Source organism: Orcinus orca, chromosome 17 (assembly GCF_937001465.1).
Source record: "Orcinus orca chromosome 17, mOrcOrc1.1, whole genome shotgun sequence".
Lineage (NCBI taxonomy): Eukaryota > Metazoa > Chordata > Mammalia > Artiodactyla > Delphinidae > Orcinus > Orcinus orca.
Genome location: NC_064575.1, coordinates 61,238,354 through 61,255,141, shown reverse-complemented (window position 1 = coordinate 61,255,141; position 16,788 = coordinate 61,238,354).

The following is a 16,788-nucleotide window of genomic DNA, read 5'->3' as shown; positions in this document are numbered from 1 at the left end:
ACTCTTCCCCGAAGCCTTACCCTCACCCGTCCCCTAATCCTAACCCGTACGCTAACACTAACCCGCGCCCTCACACGTACGCTCACCCTAAAGCATTGTCGTACCCTCACCTGGACCCTGAACCGTCCCCGTCCCCTAACCCTAACCCTAGCCCGAACCCTAACCCTAATACTTCCCCGAAGCCTTACCCTCATCCGTCCCCTAATCCTAACCCGTACGCTAACACTAACCCGTGCCCTCACACGTACGCTCACCCTAAAGCATTGTCGTACCCTCACTTGGACCCTAAACCGTCCCCGTCCCCTAACCCTAACCCTAGCCCAAACCCTAAAACTAACCCTTCCCTGATTCCTTACCGTCACCCGTCCCCTAATCCTAACCCGTACGCTAACACTAACCCGTGCCCTCACATGTACGCTCACCCTAAAGCGTTGTCGTACCGTCACCTGGACCATAAACCGTCCCCGTCCCCTAACCCTAACCCTAGCCTGAACCCTAACCCTAACCCTTCCCCGAAGCCTTACCCTCTCCCGTCCACTAATCCTAACCCGTACGCTAACACTAACCCGCACCCTCACATGTACGCTCACCCTAAAGCGTTGTCGTAGCCTCACCTGGACCCTAAACCGTCCCCGTCCCCTAACCCTAACCCTAGCGCGAACAATAACCCTAACCCTTCCACGAAACCTTACCCTCACCCGTCCCCTAATGTTAACCCATACGCTAACACTAACCCACGCCCTCACACGTACGCTCACCCTAAAGCATTGCGGTACCCTCACCTGGACCCTAAACCGTCCCCGTCCCCTAACCCTAACCCTAGCCCGAACCCTAACACTAACCCTTCCCCGAAGCCTTGCACTCACCCGTCCCCTAATCCTAACCCGTACGCTAACACTAACCCGTGCCCTCACACGTACGCTCACCCTAAAGCGTTGTCGTACACTCACCTGCACCCTAAACCGTCCCCGTCCCCTAACCCTAACCCTAGCCCGAACCCTAACCCTAACCCTTCCGCAACGCCTTACCCTCACCCGTCCCCTAATCCCAACCCGTACGCTAACACTAACCCGCGCCCTTACACGTACGCTCACCCTGAAGCGTTGTCGTACCCTCAACTGGACCCTAAACCGTCCCCGTCCCCTAACCCTAACCCTAGCCCGAACCCTAAACCTAACACTTCCCCAAAGCCTTACCCTCACCCATCCCCTAATCCTAACCCGTACGCTAACACTAACCCGCGCCCTCACACGTACGCTCACCCTGAAGCGTTGTCGTACCCTCACCTGGAACATAAACCGTCTCTGTCCCCTAACCCTAACCCTACCCCGAACCCTAACCCTAACCCTTTCCCGAAGCCTTACACTCCCCCGTCCCCTAATGCTAACCCGTAGGCTAACACTAACCCGCGCCCTCACACGTACGCTCACCCTAAAGCGTTGTCGTACACTCACCTGGACCCTAAACCGTCCCCAACCCCTAACCCTAACCCTAGTCCGAACCCTAACCCTAACGGTTCCCCGAAGCCTTACCCTCACCTGTCCCCTAATCCTAACCCGTACGCTAACACTAACCCGTGCCCTCACACGTACGCTCACCCTAAAGCGTTGTCGTACCCTCACCTGGACCCTAAACAGTCCCCGTCCCCTAACCCTAACCCTAGCCCGAACCCTAACCCTAACCCTTCCCCGAAGCCTTACCCTCACCCGTCCCCTAATCCTAACCCGTACGCTAACACTAACCCGTGCCCTCACACGTACACTCACCCTAAAGCGTTGTCGTACCCTCACCTGGAAGATAAACCATCCCTGTCCCCTAACCCTAACCCTAACCCTTCCCCGAAGCCTTACCCTCACCCGTCCCCTAATCCTAACCCGTACGATAACACTAACCCGCACCCTCACATGTACGCTCACCCTAAAGCGTTGTCGTACCCTCACCTGGACCCTAAACCGTCCCCGTCCCCTAACCCTAACCCTAGCCCGAACCCTAACCCTAACCCTTCCTCGAAGGCTTACCCTCACCCGTCCCCTAATCCTAACCCGTGCGCTAACACTAACCCGCGCCCTCACACGTATGCTCACCCTAAAGCGTTGTCGTACCCTCACCTGGACCCTAAACTCTCCCCATCCCCTAACCCTAACCCTAGCCCGAACCCTAACCCTAACCCTTCCCCGAAGCCTTACCCTCACCCGTCCCCTAATCCTAACCCGTACCCTAACACTATCCCACGCCCTCACACGTACGCTCACCCTAAAGTGTTGTCGTACCCTCACCTGGACCCTAAACCGTCCCCGTCCCCTAACTCTAACCATAGCCCGAACCCTAACCCTAACCCTTCCCCGTAGCCTTACCCTCACTCGTCCCCTAATCCTAACCCGTACGCTAACACTAACCCGTGCCCTCAAACGTACGCTAAACCTAAAGCGTTGTCGTACCCTCACCGGGACCCTAAACCGTCCCCGTCCCCTAACCCTAACCCTAGCCCGAACCCTAACCCTAACCCTTCCCCGTAGCCTTACCCTCACTCGTCCCCTAATCCTAACCCGTATGCTAACACTAACCCGTGCCCTCACACGTACACTCACCCTAAAGCGTTGTCGTACCCTCACCTGGACCCTAAACCGTCCCCGTCCCCTAACCCTAACGCTAAACCTAGCCCGAACCCTCACCCTAACCCTTCCCCGAAGCCTTACCCTCACCCGTCCCTACTCCTAACCCGTACGCTAACACTAACCCGTGCCCTCACACGTACGCTCACCCTAAAGCGTTGTCGTAGCCTCACCTGGACCCTAAACCGTCCCCGTCCCCTAACCCTAACCATAGCCCGAACCCTAACCCTAACCCTTCCCCGTAGCCTTACCCTCACTCGTCCCTTAATCCTAACCCGTACGCTAACACTAACCCGCGCCCTCACACGTACGCTAACCCTAAAGTGTTGTCGTACCCTCACCTGGACCCTAAACCGTCCCCGTCCCCTAACCCTAACCCTAGCCCGAACCCTAACCCTAACACTCCCCGAAGCCTTACCCTCACCCGTCCCCTAATCCTAACCTGGACACTAACACTAACCCGCGCCCTCACACGTACGCTCACCCTAAAGCGTTGTCGTACCCTCACGTGGACCCTAAACCGTCCCCGTCCCCTAACCCTAACCCTAGCCGGAACCCTAACCCTAATACTTCCCCGAAGCCTTACCCTCACCCGTCCCCTAATCCTAACCCGTACGCTAACACTAACCCGTGCCCTCACACGTACGCTCACCCTAAAGCGTTGTCGTACCCTCACCTGGACCCTAAACCGTCCCCGTCCCATAACCCTAACCCTAGCGCGAACAATAACCCTAACCCTTCCACGAAGCCTTACCCTCACCCGTCCCCTAATGTTAACCCGTACGCTAACACTAACCCACGCCCTCACACGTAGGCTCACCCTAAAGCATTGCGGTACCCTCACCTGGACCCTAAACCGTCCCCGTCCCCTAACCCTAACCCTAGCCCGAACCCTAACACTAACCCTTCCCCGAAGCCTTGCACTCACCCGTCCCCTAATCCTAACCCGTACGCTAACACTAACCCGCGCCCTCACACGTACGCTCACCCTAAAGCGTTGTCATACACTCACCTGCACCCTAAACCGTCCCCGTCCCCTAACCCTAACCCTAGCCCGAACCCTAACCCTAACCCTTCCGCGACGCCTTACCCTCACCCGTCCCCTAATCCCAACCCGTACGCTAACACTAACCCGCGCCCTTACACGTACGCTCACCCTGAAGCGTTGTCGTACCCTCAACTGGACCCTAAACCGTCCCCGTCCCCTAACCCTAACCCTAGCCCGAACCCTAAACCTAACACTTCCCCAAAGCCTTACCCTCACCCGTCCCCTAATCCTAACCCGTACGCTAACACTAACCCGCGCCCTCACACGTACGCTCACCCTGAAGCGTTGTCGTACCCTCACCTGGAACATAAACCGTCCCTGTCCCCTAACCCTAACCCTACCCCGAACCCTAACACTAACCCTTCCCCGAAGCCTTACCCTCACCCGTCCCCTAATCCTAACCCGTACACTAACACTAACCCGCACCCTCACATGTACGCTCACCCTAAAGCGTTGTCGTACCCTCACCTGGACCCTAAACTGTCCCCGTCCCCTAACCCTAACCCTAGCCCGAACCCTAACCCTAACCCTTCCCCGAAGCCTTACCCTCACCCGTCCCCTAATCCTAACCCGTGCGCTAACACTAACCCGCGCCCTCACACGTACACTCACCCTAAAGCGTTGTCGTACCCTCACCTGGACCCTAAACTGTCCCCGTCCCCTAACCCTAACCCTAGCCCGAACCCTAACCCTAACCCTTCCCCGAAGCCTTACCCTCACCAGTCCCCTAATCCTAACCCGTACGCTAACACTATCCCACGCCCTCACACGTACGCTCACCCTAAAGTGTTGCCGTACCCTCACCTGGACCCTAAACCGTCCCCGTCCCCTAACTCTAACCATAGCCCGAACCCTAACCCTAACCCTTCCCCGTAGCCTTACCCTCACTCGTCCCCTAATCCTAACCCGTACGCTAACACTAACCCGTGCCCTCACACGTACGCTAACCCTAAAGCGTTGTCGTACCCTCACCTGGACCCTAAACCGTCCCCGTCCCCTAACCCTAACCCTAGCCCGAACCCTAACCCTAACCCTTCCCCGAAGCCTTACCCTCACCCGTCCTCTAATCCTAACCTGGACACTAACACTAACCCGCGCCCTCACACGTACGCTCACCCTAAAGCGTTGTCATACCCTCACCTGGACGCTAAACCGTCCCCGTCCCCTAACCCTAACCCTAGCCCGAACCCTAACCCTAACTCTTCCCCGAAGCCTTACCCTCACCCGTCCCTTAATCCTAACCCATACGCTAACACTAACCCGCGCCCTCACACGTACGCTCACCCTAAAGCGTTGTCGTACCCTCACCTGGACCCTAAACCGTCCCCGTCCCCTAACCCTAACCCTACCCCGAACCCTAACCCTAACCCTAACCCTTCCCCGAAGCCTTACCCTCCCCCGTCCCCTAACGCTAACCCGTAGGCTAACACTAACCCGCGCCCTCACACGTACGCTCACCCTAAAGCGTTGTCGTACCCTCACCTGGACCCTAAACCGTCCCCGTCCCCTAACCCGAACCTTAGCCCGAACCCTAACCCTAACCCTTCCCCGAAGCCTTACCTTCACCCGTCCCCTAATCCTAACCCGTATGCTAACACTAACCCGTGACCTCACAAGTACACTCACCCTAAAGCGTTGTCGTACCCTCACCTGGACCCTAAACCGTCCCCGTCCGCTAACTCTAACGCTAGCCCGAACCCTAAACGTAACCCTTCCCTGAAGCCTTACCCTCACCCGTCCCCTAAACCTAACCCGTACGCTAACACTAACACGCGCCCTCACACGTACGCTCACCCTAAAGCGTTGTCGTACCCTCATCTGGACCCTAAACCGTCCCCGTCCCCTAACCCTAACCCTAGCCCGAACCCTAAAACTAACCCTTCCCTGATTCCTTACCCTCACCCGTCCCCTAATCCTAACCCGTACGCTAACACTAACCCTTGCCCTCACACGTATGCTCACCCTAAAGCGTTGTCGTACCCTCACCGGGACCCTAAACTGTCCCCATCCCCTAACCCTAACCCTAGCCCGAACCCTAACCCTAACCCTTCCCCGAAGCCTTACCCTCACCCGTCCCCTAATCCTAACGCGTACGCTAACACTATCCCACGCCCTCACACGTACGCTCACCCTAAAGTGTTGTCGTACCCTCACCTGCACCCTAAACCGTCCCCGTCCCCTAACCCTAACCCTAGCCCGAACCCTAACCCTAACCCTTCCCCGAATCCTTACCCTCACCCGTCCCCTAATCCTAACCCGTACGCTAACACTAACCCATGCCCTCACACATACACTCACCCTAAAGCGTTGTCGTACCCTCACCTGGACCCTAAACCGTCCCCGTCCCCTAACCCTAACCCTAACCCTAGCCAAAACCCTAAAACTAACCCTTCCCTGATTCCTTACACTCACCCGTCCCCTAATCCTAACCCGTACGCTAACACTAACCCGTGCCCTCACACGTACGCTCACCCTAAAGCGTTGTCGTACCCTCACCTGGACCCTAAACCGTCCCTGTCCCCTAACCCTAACCCTAGCCCGAACCCTAAACCTAACCCTTCCCCGAAGCCTTACCCTCACCCATCCACTAATCCTAACCCGTACACTAACACTAACCCGCGCCCTCACACGTACGCTCACCGTAAAGCGTTGTCGTAGCCTCACCTGGACCCTAAACCTTCCCCGTCCCCTATCCCTAACCCTAGCCCGAACCCTAAACCTAACACTTCCCTGAAGCCTTACCCTCACCCGTCCACTAATCCTAACCCGTCTGCTAACACTAACCCGAGCCCTCACACGTACGCTCACCATAAAGTGTTGTCGTAAACTCACCTGGACCCTAAACCGTCCCGGTCCCCTAACCCTAACCCTAGCCCGAACGCTAAACCTAACCCTTCCCTGAAGCCTTACCCTCACCCGTCCCCTCATCCTAACCCATACGCTAACACTAACCGGTACCCTCACACGTACGCTCACCCTAAAGCGTTGTCGTACCCTCATCTGGACCCTAAACCGTCCCCTTCCCCTATACCTAACACTACTCCGAACCCTAACCCTAACCCTTCCCCGAAGACTTGCACTCACCCGTCCCCTAATCCTAATCCGTACGCTAACACTAACCCGTGCCCTCACACGTACGCTCACCCTAAAGCGTTGTCGAACCCTCACCTGGACCCTAAACCGTCCCCGTCCCCTAACCCTAACCCTAGCCCGAACCCTAACCCTAACCCTTCCCCGAAGCCTTACCCTCACCCGTCCCCTAATCCTAACCCGTGCGCTAACACTAACCCGCGCCCTCACACGTATGCTCACCCTAAAGCGTTGTCGTACTCTCACCTGCACCCTAAACCGTCCCCGTCCCCTAACCCTAACCCTAGCCCGAACCCTAACCCTAACCCTTCCCCGAAGCCTTACCCTCACCCGTCCCCTAATCCTAACCCGTGCGCTAACACTAACCCGCGCCCTCACACGTATGCTCACCCTAAAGCGTTGTCGTACCCTCACCTGGACCCTAAACTGTCCCCATCCCCTAACCCTAATCCTAGCCCGAACCCTAAACCTAACCCTTCCCCGAAGACTTACCCTCACCCGTCCCGTAATCCTAACCCGTACGCTAACACTATCCCACGCCCTCACACGTACGCTCACCCTAAAGGGTTGTCGTACCCTCACCTGGACCCTAAACCGTCCCCGTCCCCTAACTCTAACCATAGCCCGAACCCTAACCCTAACCCTTCCCCGTAGCCTTACCCTCACTCGTCCCCTAATCCTAAACCGTACGCTAACACTAAACCGTGCCCTCACACGTACGCTAACCCTAAAGCGTTGTCGTACCCTCACCTGGACCCTAAACCGTCCCCGTCCCCTAACCCTAACCCTAGCCCGAACCCTAACCCTAACCCTTCCCCGAAGCCTTACCCTCACCCGTCCCCTAATCTTAACCTGGATACTAACACTAACCCACGCCCTCACACGTACGCTCACCCTAAAGCGTTGTCGTACCCTCACCTGGACCCTAAACCGTCCCCGTCCCCTAACCCTAACCCTAGTCCGAACCCTAACCCTAACCCTTCCCCGAAGCCTTACCCTCACCCGTCCCCTAATCCTAACCCGTACGCTAACACTAACCCGCGCCCTCACACGTACGCTCACCCTAAAGCGTTGTCGTACCCTCACCTGCACCCTAAACCGTCCCCGTCCCCTAATCCTAACCCTAGCCCGAACCCTAACCCTAACCCTTCCCCGAAGCCTTACCCTCACCCGTCCCCTAATCCTAACCTGTACGCTAACACTAACCCATGCACTGACACATACACTCACCCTAAAGCATTGTCGTACCCTCACCTGGACCCTAAACCGTCCCCGTCCCCTAACCCTAACCCTAGCCCAAACCCTAAAACTAACCCTTCCCTGATTCCTTACCCTCACCCGTCCCCTAATCCTAACCCGTACGCTAACACTAACCCGTGCCCTCACACGTACGCTCACCCTAAAGCGTTGTCGTACCCTCACCTGGACCGTAAACTGTCACTGTCCCCTAACCCTAACCCTAGCCCGAACCCTAAACCTAACCCTTCCCTGAAGCCTTACCCTCACCCGACCCCTCATCCTAACCCATACGCTAACACTAACCGGTACCCTAACACGTACGCTCACCCTAAAGCGTTGTCGTACCCTCATCTGGACCCTAAACCATCCCCGTCCCCTAACCCTAACCCTAGCCCGAACCCTAACCGTAACCCTTCCCCGAAGCCTTGCACTCACCCGTCCCCTAAACCTAACCCGAACGCTAACACTAACCCGCGCCCTCACACGTACGCTCACCCTAAAGCGTTGTCGTACACTCACCTGCACCCTAAACCGTCCCCGTCCCCTAACCCTAACCCTAGCCCGAACCCTAACCCTAACCCTTCCCCGACGCCTTACCCTCACCCGTCCCCTAATCCTAACCCGTACGCTAACACTAACCCGCGCCCTCACACGTACGCTCACCCTGAAGTGTTGTCGTACCCTCACCTGGACCCTAAACTGTCCCCGTCCCCTAACCCTAACCCTAGCCCGAACCCTAAACCTAACCCTTCCCCAAAGCCTTACCCTCACACGTCCCCTAATCCTAACCCGTACGCTAACACTAACCCACGCCCTCACACGTACGCTCACCCTGAAGCGTTGTCGTACCCTCACCTGGACCCTAAACCTTCCCCGTCCCCTAACCCTAACCCTAGCCCGAACCCTAACCCTAACCCTTCCCCGAAGCCTTACCCTCACCCGTCCCCTAATCTTCACCTGGACACTAACACTAACCCACGCCCTCACAGGTACGCTACTCTAAAGCGTTGTCGTACCCTCACCTGGACCCTAAACCGTCCCCGTCCCCTAACCCTAACCCTAGTCCAAACCCTAACCTTAACTCTTCCCCGAAGCCTTACCCTCACCCGTGCCCTAATCCTAACCCGTACGCTAACACTAACCCACGCCCTCACACGTACGCTCACCCTAAAGCGTTGTCGTACCCTCACCTGCACCCTAAACCGTCCCCATCCCCTAACCCTAACCCTAGCCCGAACCCTAACCCTAACCCTTCCCCGAAGCCTTACCCTCACCCGTCCCCTAATCCTAACCCGTACGCTAACACTAACCCATGCCCTCACACATACACTCACCCTAAAGCGTTGTCGTACCCTCACCTGGACCCTAAACCGTCCCCGTCCCCTAACCCTAACCCTAGCCCAAACCCTAAAACTAACCCTTCCCTGATTCCTTACCCTCACCCGTCCCCTAATCCTAACCCGTACGCTAACACTAACCCATGCCCTCACACGTACGCTCACCCTAAAGCTTTGTCGTACCCTCACCTGGACCCTAAACCGTCCCTGTCCCCTAACCCTAACCCTAGCCCGAACCCTAAACCTAACCCTTCCCCGAAGCCTTACCCTCACCCATCCCTTAATCCTAACCCGTACACTAACACTAACCCGCGCCCTCACACGTACGCTCACCGTAAAGCGTTGTCGTAGCCTCACCTGGACCCTAAACCTTCCCCGCCCCTATCCCTAACCCTAGCCCGAACCCTCACCCTAACCCTTCCCCGAAGCCTTACCCTCACCCGTCCCTAATCCTAACCCGTACGCTAACTCTAACCCGTGCCCTCACACGTACGCTCACCCTAAAGTGTTGTCGTAGCCTCACCTGGACCCTAAACCGTCCCCGTCCCCTAACCCTAACCCTAGCGCGAACAATAACCCTAACCCTTCCACGAAGCCTTACCCTCACCCGTCCCCTAATGTTAACCCGTACGCTAACACTAACCCACGCCCTCACACGTACGCTCACCCTAAAGAATTGCGGTACCCTCACCTGGACCCTAAACCGTCCCCGTCCCCTAACCCTAACCCTAGCCCGAACCCTAACCCTAACCCTTCCCCGAAGCCTTACCCTCGCCCGTCCCCTAATCCTAACCCGTACGCTAACACTAACCCGCGCCCTCACACGTATGCTCAGCATAAAGCGTTGTCGTACCCTCACATGGACCCTAAACCATCCCCGTCCCGTAACCCTAACCCTAGCCCGAACCCTAACCGTAACCCTTCCCCGAAGCCTTGCACTCACCCGTCCCCTAATCCTAACCCGAACGCTAACACTAACCCGCGCCCTCACACGTACGCTCACCCTAAAGCGTTGTCGTACACTCACCTGCACCCTAAACCGTCCCCGTCCCCTAACCCTAACCCTAGCCCGAACCCTAACCCTAACCCTTCCCCGACGCCTTACCCTCACCCGTCCCCTAATCCTAACCCGTACGCTAACACTAACCCGCGCCCTCACACGTACGCTCACCCTGAAGTGTTGTCGTACCCTCACCTGGACGCTAAACTGTCCCCGTCCCCTAACCCTAACCCTAGCCCGAACCTTAAACCTAACCCTTCCCCAAAGCCTTACCCTCACACGTCCCCTAATCCTAACCCGTACGCTAACACTAACCCGCGCCCTCACACGTACGCTCACCCTGAAGCGTTGTCGTACCCTCACCTGGACCCGAAACCGTCCCCATCCCCTAACCCTAACCCTAGCCCGAACCCTAACCCTAACCCTTCCCCGAAGCCTGACCCTCACCCGTCCCCTCATCCTAACCCGTATGCTAACACTAACCTGTGCCCTCACACGTACACTCACCCTAAAGCGTTGTCGTACCCTCACCTGGACCCTAAACAGTCCCCGTCCCCTAACCCTAACCCTAGCCCGAACCCTAACCCTAACCCTTCCCCGAAGCCTTACCCTCACCCGTCCCCTAATCCTAACCCGTACGCTAACACTAACCCGTGCCCTCACACGTACACTCACCCTAAAGCGTTGTCGTACCCTCACCTGGAACATAAACCATCCCTGTCCCCTAACCCTAACCCTAGCCCGAACCCTAACCCTAACCCTTCCCCGAAGCCTTACCCTCACCCGTCCCCTAATCCTAACCCGTACGCTAACACTAACCCGCACCCTCACATGTACGCTCACCCTAAAGCGTTGTCGTACCCTCACCTGGACCCTAAACCGTCCCCATCCCCTAACCCTAACCCTAGCCCGAACCCTAACCCTAACCCTTCCCCGAAGCCTTACCCTCACCCGACCCCTAATCCTAACCCGTGCGCTAACACTAACCCGCGCCCTCACACGTATGCTCACCCTAAAGCGTTGTCGTACCCTCACCTGGACCCTAAACTGTCCCCGTCCCCTAACCCTAACCCTAGCCCGAACCCTAACCCTATCCCTTCCCCGAAGCCTTACCCTCACCCGTCCCCTAATCCTAACCCGTACGCTAACACTATCCCACGCCCTCACACGTACGCTCACCCTAAAGTGTTGTCGTACACTCACCTGGACCCTAAACCGTCCCCGTCCCCTAACCCTAACCATAGCCCGAACCCTAACCCTAACCCTTCCCCGAAGCCTTACCCTCACCCGTCCCCTAATCCTAACCCGTACGCTAACACTAACCCGCGCCCTCACACGTACGGTCACCCTAAGCGTTGTCGTACCCTCACCTAGACCCTAAACCGTCCCCGTCCCCTAACCCTAACCCTAGCCCGAACCCGAACCCTAACCCTTCCCCGAAGCCTTACCCTCACCCGTCCCCTAATCCTAACCCGTACGCTAAACTAACCCGTGCCCTCACACGTACGCTCACCCTAAAGCGTTGTCGTACCCTCATCTGGACCCTAAACCGTCCCCGTCCCCTAACCCTAACCCTAGCCCAAACCCTAAAACTAACCCTTCCCTGATTCCTTACCCTCACCCGTCCCCTAATCCTAACCCGTACGCTAACACTAACCCGTGCCCTCACACGTACGCTCACCCTAAAGCGTTGTCGTACCCTCACCTGGACCCTAAACTGTCCCTGTCCCCTAACCCTAACCCTAGCCCGAACCCTAAACCTAACCCTTCCCCGAAGCCTTACCCTCACCCATCCCCTAATCCTAACGCGTACGCTAACACTAACCCACGCCCTCACACGTACGCTCACCGTAAAGCGTTGTCCTAGCCTCACCTGGACCCTAAACCTTCCCCTTCACCTAACCCTAACCCTAGCCCGAACCCTAAACCTAACACTTCCCTGAAGCCTTTCCCTCACCCGTCCCCTAATCCTAACCCATCCGCTAATACTAACCCGCGCCCTCACACGTACGCTCACCATAAAGCGTTGTCGTACCCTCATCTGGACCCTAAACCGTCCCCGTCCCCTATACCTAACACTACTCCGAACCCTAACCCTAACCTTTCCCGAAGCCTTGCACTCACCCGTCCCCTAATCCTAATCCGTACGCTAACACTAACCCGCGCCCTCACACGTACGCTCACCCTAAAGCGTTGTCGAATCCTCACCTGGTCCCTAAACCGTCCCCGTCCCCTAACCCTAACCCTAGCCCGAAACCTAATCCTAAACTTTCCCCGAAGCCTTACCCTCACCCGTCCCCTAATCCTAACCCGTACGCTAACACTAACCCGTGCCCTCACATGTACGCTCACCCTAAAGTGTTGTCGTACCCTCACCTGGACCCTAAACAGTCCCCGTCCCCTAACCCTAACCCTAGCCCGAACCCTAACCCTAACCCTTCCCCGAAGCCTTACCCTCACCCGTCCCTAATCCTAACCCGTACGCTAACACTAACCCGTGCCCTCACACGTACGTTCACCCTAAAGCGTTGTCGTACCCTCACCTGGACCATAAACCGTCCCCGTCCCCTAACCCTAACCCTAGCCCGAACCCTAACCGTAACCCTTCCCCGAAGCCTTACCCTCTCCCGTCCACTAATCCTAACCCGTACGCTAACACTAACCCGCACCCACACATGTACGCTGACCCTAAAGCGTTGTCGTACACTCACCTGCACCCTTAACAGTCCCCGTCCCCTAACCCTAACCCTAGCCCGAACCCTAACCCTAACCCTTCCCCGACGCCTTACCCTCACCCGTCCCCTAATCCTAACCCGTACGCTAACACTAACCCGCGCCCTCACACGTACGCTCACCCTGAAGTGTTGTCGTACCCTCACTTGGACCCTAAACTGTCCCCGTCCCCTAACCCTAACCCTAGCCCGAACCCTAAACCTAACCCTTCCCCAAAGCCTTACGCTCACACGTCCCCTAATCCTAACCCGTACGCTAACACTAACCCGCGCCCTCACATGTACGATCACCCTAAAGCGTTGTCGTACCCTCACCTGGACCCTAAACCGTCCCCGTCCCCTAACCCTAACCCTAGCCCGAACCCTAACCCTAACCCTTCCCCGAAGCCTTACCCTCACCCGACCCCTAATCCTAACCCGTGCGCTAACACTAACCCGCGCCCTCACACGTATGCTCACCCTAAAGCGTTGTCGTACCCTCACCTGGACCCTAAACTGTCCCCGTCCCCTAACCCTAACCCTAGCCCGAACCCTAACCCTATCCCTTCCCCGAAGCCTTACCCTCACCCGTCCCCTAATCCTAACCCGTACGATAACACTATCCCACGGCCTCACACGTACGGTAACCCTAAATTGTTGTCGTACCCTCACCTGGACCCTAAACCGTCCCCGTCCCCTAACCCTAACCATAGCCCGAACCCTAACCCTAACCCTTCCCCGTAGCCTTACCCTCACTCGTCCCCTAATCCTAACCCGTACGCTAACACTAACCCGCGCCCTCACACGTACGCTAACCCTAAAGCGTTGTCGTACCCTCACCTGGACCCTAAACCGTTCCCGTCCCCTAACCCTAACCCTAGCCCGAACCCTAACCCTTCCCCGAAGCCTTACCCTCACCTGTCCCCTAATCCTAACCTGGACACTAACACTAACCCGCGCCCTCACACGTACGCTCACCCTAAAGCGTTGTCGTACCCTCACCTGGACCCTAAACCGTCCCCGTCCCCTAAACCTAACCCTAGCCCGAACCCTAACCCTAACACTTCCCCGAAGCCTTACCCTCACCCGTCCCCTAATCCTAACCCGTACGCTAACACTAACCCGCGCCCTCACACGTACGGTCACCCTAAAGCGTTGTCGTACCCTCACCTGGACCCTAAACCGTCCCCGTCCACTAACCCTAACCCTAGCCCGAACCCGAACCCTAACCCTTCCCCGAAGCCTTAACCTCACCCGTCCCCTAATCCTAACCCGTACGCTAAACTAACCCGTGCCCTCACACGTACGCTCACCCTAAAGCGTTGTCGTACCCTCATCTGGACCCTAAACCGTCCCCGTCCCCTAACCCTAACCCTAGCCCAAACCCTAAAACTAACCCTTCCCTGATTCCTTACCCTCACCCGTCCCCTAATCCTAACCCGTACGCTAACACTAACCCGTGCCCTCACACGTACGCTCACCCTAAAGCGTTGTCGTACCCTCACCTGGACCCTAAACTGTCCCTGTCCCCTAACCCTAACCCTAGCCCGAACCCTAAACCTAACCCTTCCCCGAAGCCTTACCCTCACCCATCCCCTAATCCTAACGCGTACGCTAACACTAACCCGCGCCCTCACAAGTACGCTCACCGTAAAGCGTTGTTCTAGCCTCACCTGGACCCTAAACCTTCCCCGTCCCCTAACCCTAACCCTAGCCCGAACCCTAAACCTAACACTTCCCTGAAGCCTTACCCTCACCCGTCCCCTAATCCTAACCCGTCCGCTAATACTAACCCGCGCCCTCACACGTACGCTCACCATAAAGTGTTGTCGTACACTCACCTGGACCCTAAACCGTCCCCGTCCCCTAACCCTAACCCTAGCCCGAACCCTAAACCTAACCCTTCCCTGAAGCCTTACCCTCAACCATCCCCTAATCCTAACCCATACGCTAACACTAACCGGTACCCTCACACGTACGCTCACCCTAAAGCGTTGTCGTACCCTCATCTGGACCCTAAACCGTCCCCGTCCCCTATACCTAACACTACTCCGAACCCTAACCCTAACCTTTCCCGAAGCCTTGCACTCACCCGTCCCCTAATCCTAATCCGTACGCAAACACTAACCCGCGCCCTCACACGTACGCTCACCCTAAAGCGTTGTCGAACCCTCACCTGGTCCCTAAACCGTCCCCGTCCCCTAACCCTAACCCTAGCCCGAACCCTAATCCTAAACTTTCCCCGAAGCCTTACCCTCACCCGTCCCCTAATCCTAACCCGTACGCTAACACTAACCCGTGCCCTCACATGTACGCTCACCCTAAAGCGTTGTCGTACCCTCACCTGGACCCTAAACAGTCCCCGTCCCCTTACCCTAACCCTAGCCCGAACCCTAACCCTAACCCTTCCCCGAAGCCTTACCCTCTCCCGTCCACTAATCCTAACCCGTACGCTAACACTAACCCGCACCCTCACATGTACGCTGACCCTAAAGCGTTGTCGTAGCCTCACCTGGACCCTAAACCGTCCCCGTACCCTAACCCTAACCCTAGCGCGAACAATAACCCTAACCCTTCCACGAAGCCTTACCCTCACCCGTCCCCTAATGTTAACCCGTACGCTAACACTAACCCACGCCCTCACACGTACGTTCACCCTAAAGCGTTGTCGTACCCTCACCTGGACCCTAAACCGTCCCCGTCCCCTAACCCTAACCCTAGCCCAAACCCTAACACTAACCCTTCCCCGAATCCTTACCCTCACCCGTCCCCTAATCCTAACCCGTACGCTAACACTAACCCGTGCCCTCACACGTACGCTCACCCTAAAGTGTTGTCGTACCCTCACCTGAACCCTAAACCGTCCCTGTCCCCTAACCCTAACCCTAGCCTGAACCCTAACCCTAACCCTTCCCCGAAGCCTTACCCTCACCCGTCCCCTAATCCTAACCCGTACGCTAACACTAAACCGCGCCCTCACACGTATGCTCACCGTAAAGCGTTGTCGTACCCTCACCTGGACCCTAAACCTTCCCCGTCCCCTAACCCTAACCCTAGCCCGAACCCTAACCCTAACACTTCCCTGAAACCTTACCCTCACCCGTCCCCTAATCCTAACCCGTCCGCTAACACTAACCCGCGCCCTCACACGTACGCTCACCATAAAGTGTTGTCGTACACTCACCTGGACCCTAAACCGTCCCCGTCCCCTAACCCTAACCCTAGCCCGAACTCTAATCCTAACCCTTCCCCGAAGACTTATCCTCACCTGTCCCCTAATCCTAACCCGTACGTTAACACTAACCCGCGCCCTCACACGTACGCTCACCCTAAAGCGTTGTTGTACCCTCACCTGGACCCTAAACCGTTCCCGTCCCCTAACCCTAACCCTAGCCCGAACCCTAACCCTAACCCTTCCCCGAAGCCTTACCCTCTCCCGTCCACTAATCCTAACCCGTACGCTAACACTAACCCACACCCTCACAGGTACGCTCACCCTAAAGTGTTGTCGTAGCCTCACCTGGACCCTAAACCGTCCCCGTCTCCTAACCCTAACCCTAGCGCGAACAATAACCCTAACCCTTCCACGAAGCCTTACCCTCACCCGTCCCCTAATTTTAACCCGTACGCTAACACTAACCCACGCCCTCACACGTACGTTCACCCTAAAGTGTTGTCGTACCCTCACCTGGACCCTAAACCGTCCCCATCCCCTAACCTAACCCTAGCCCAAACCCTAACTCTAACCCAT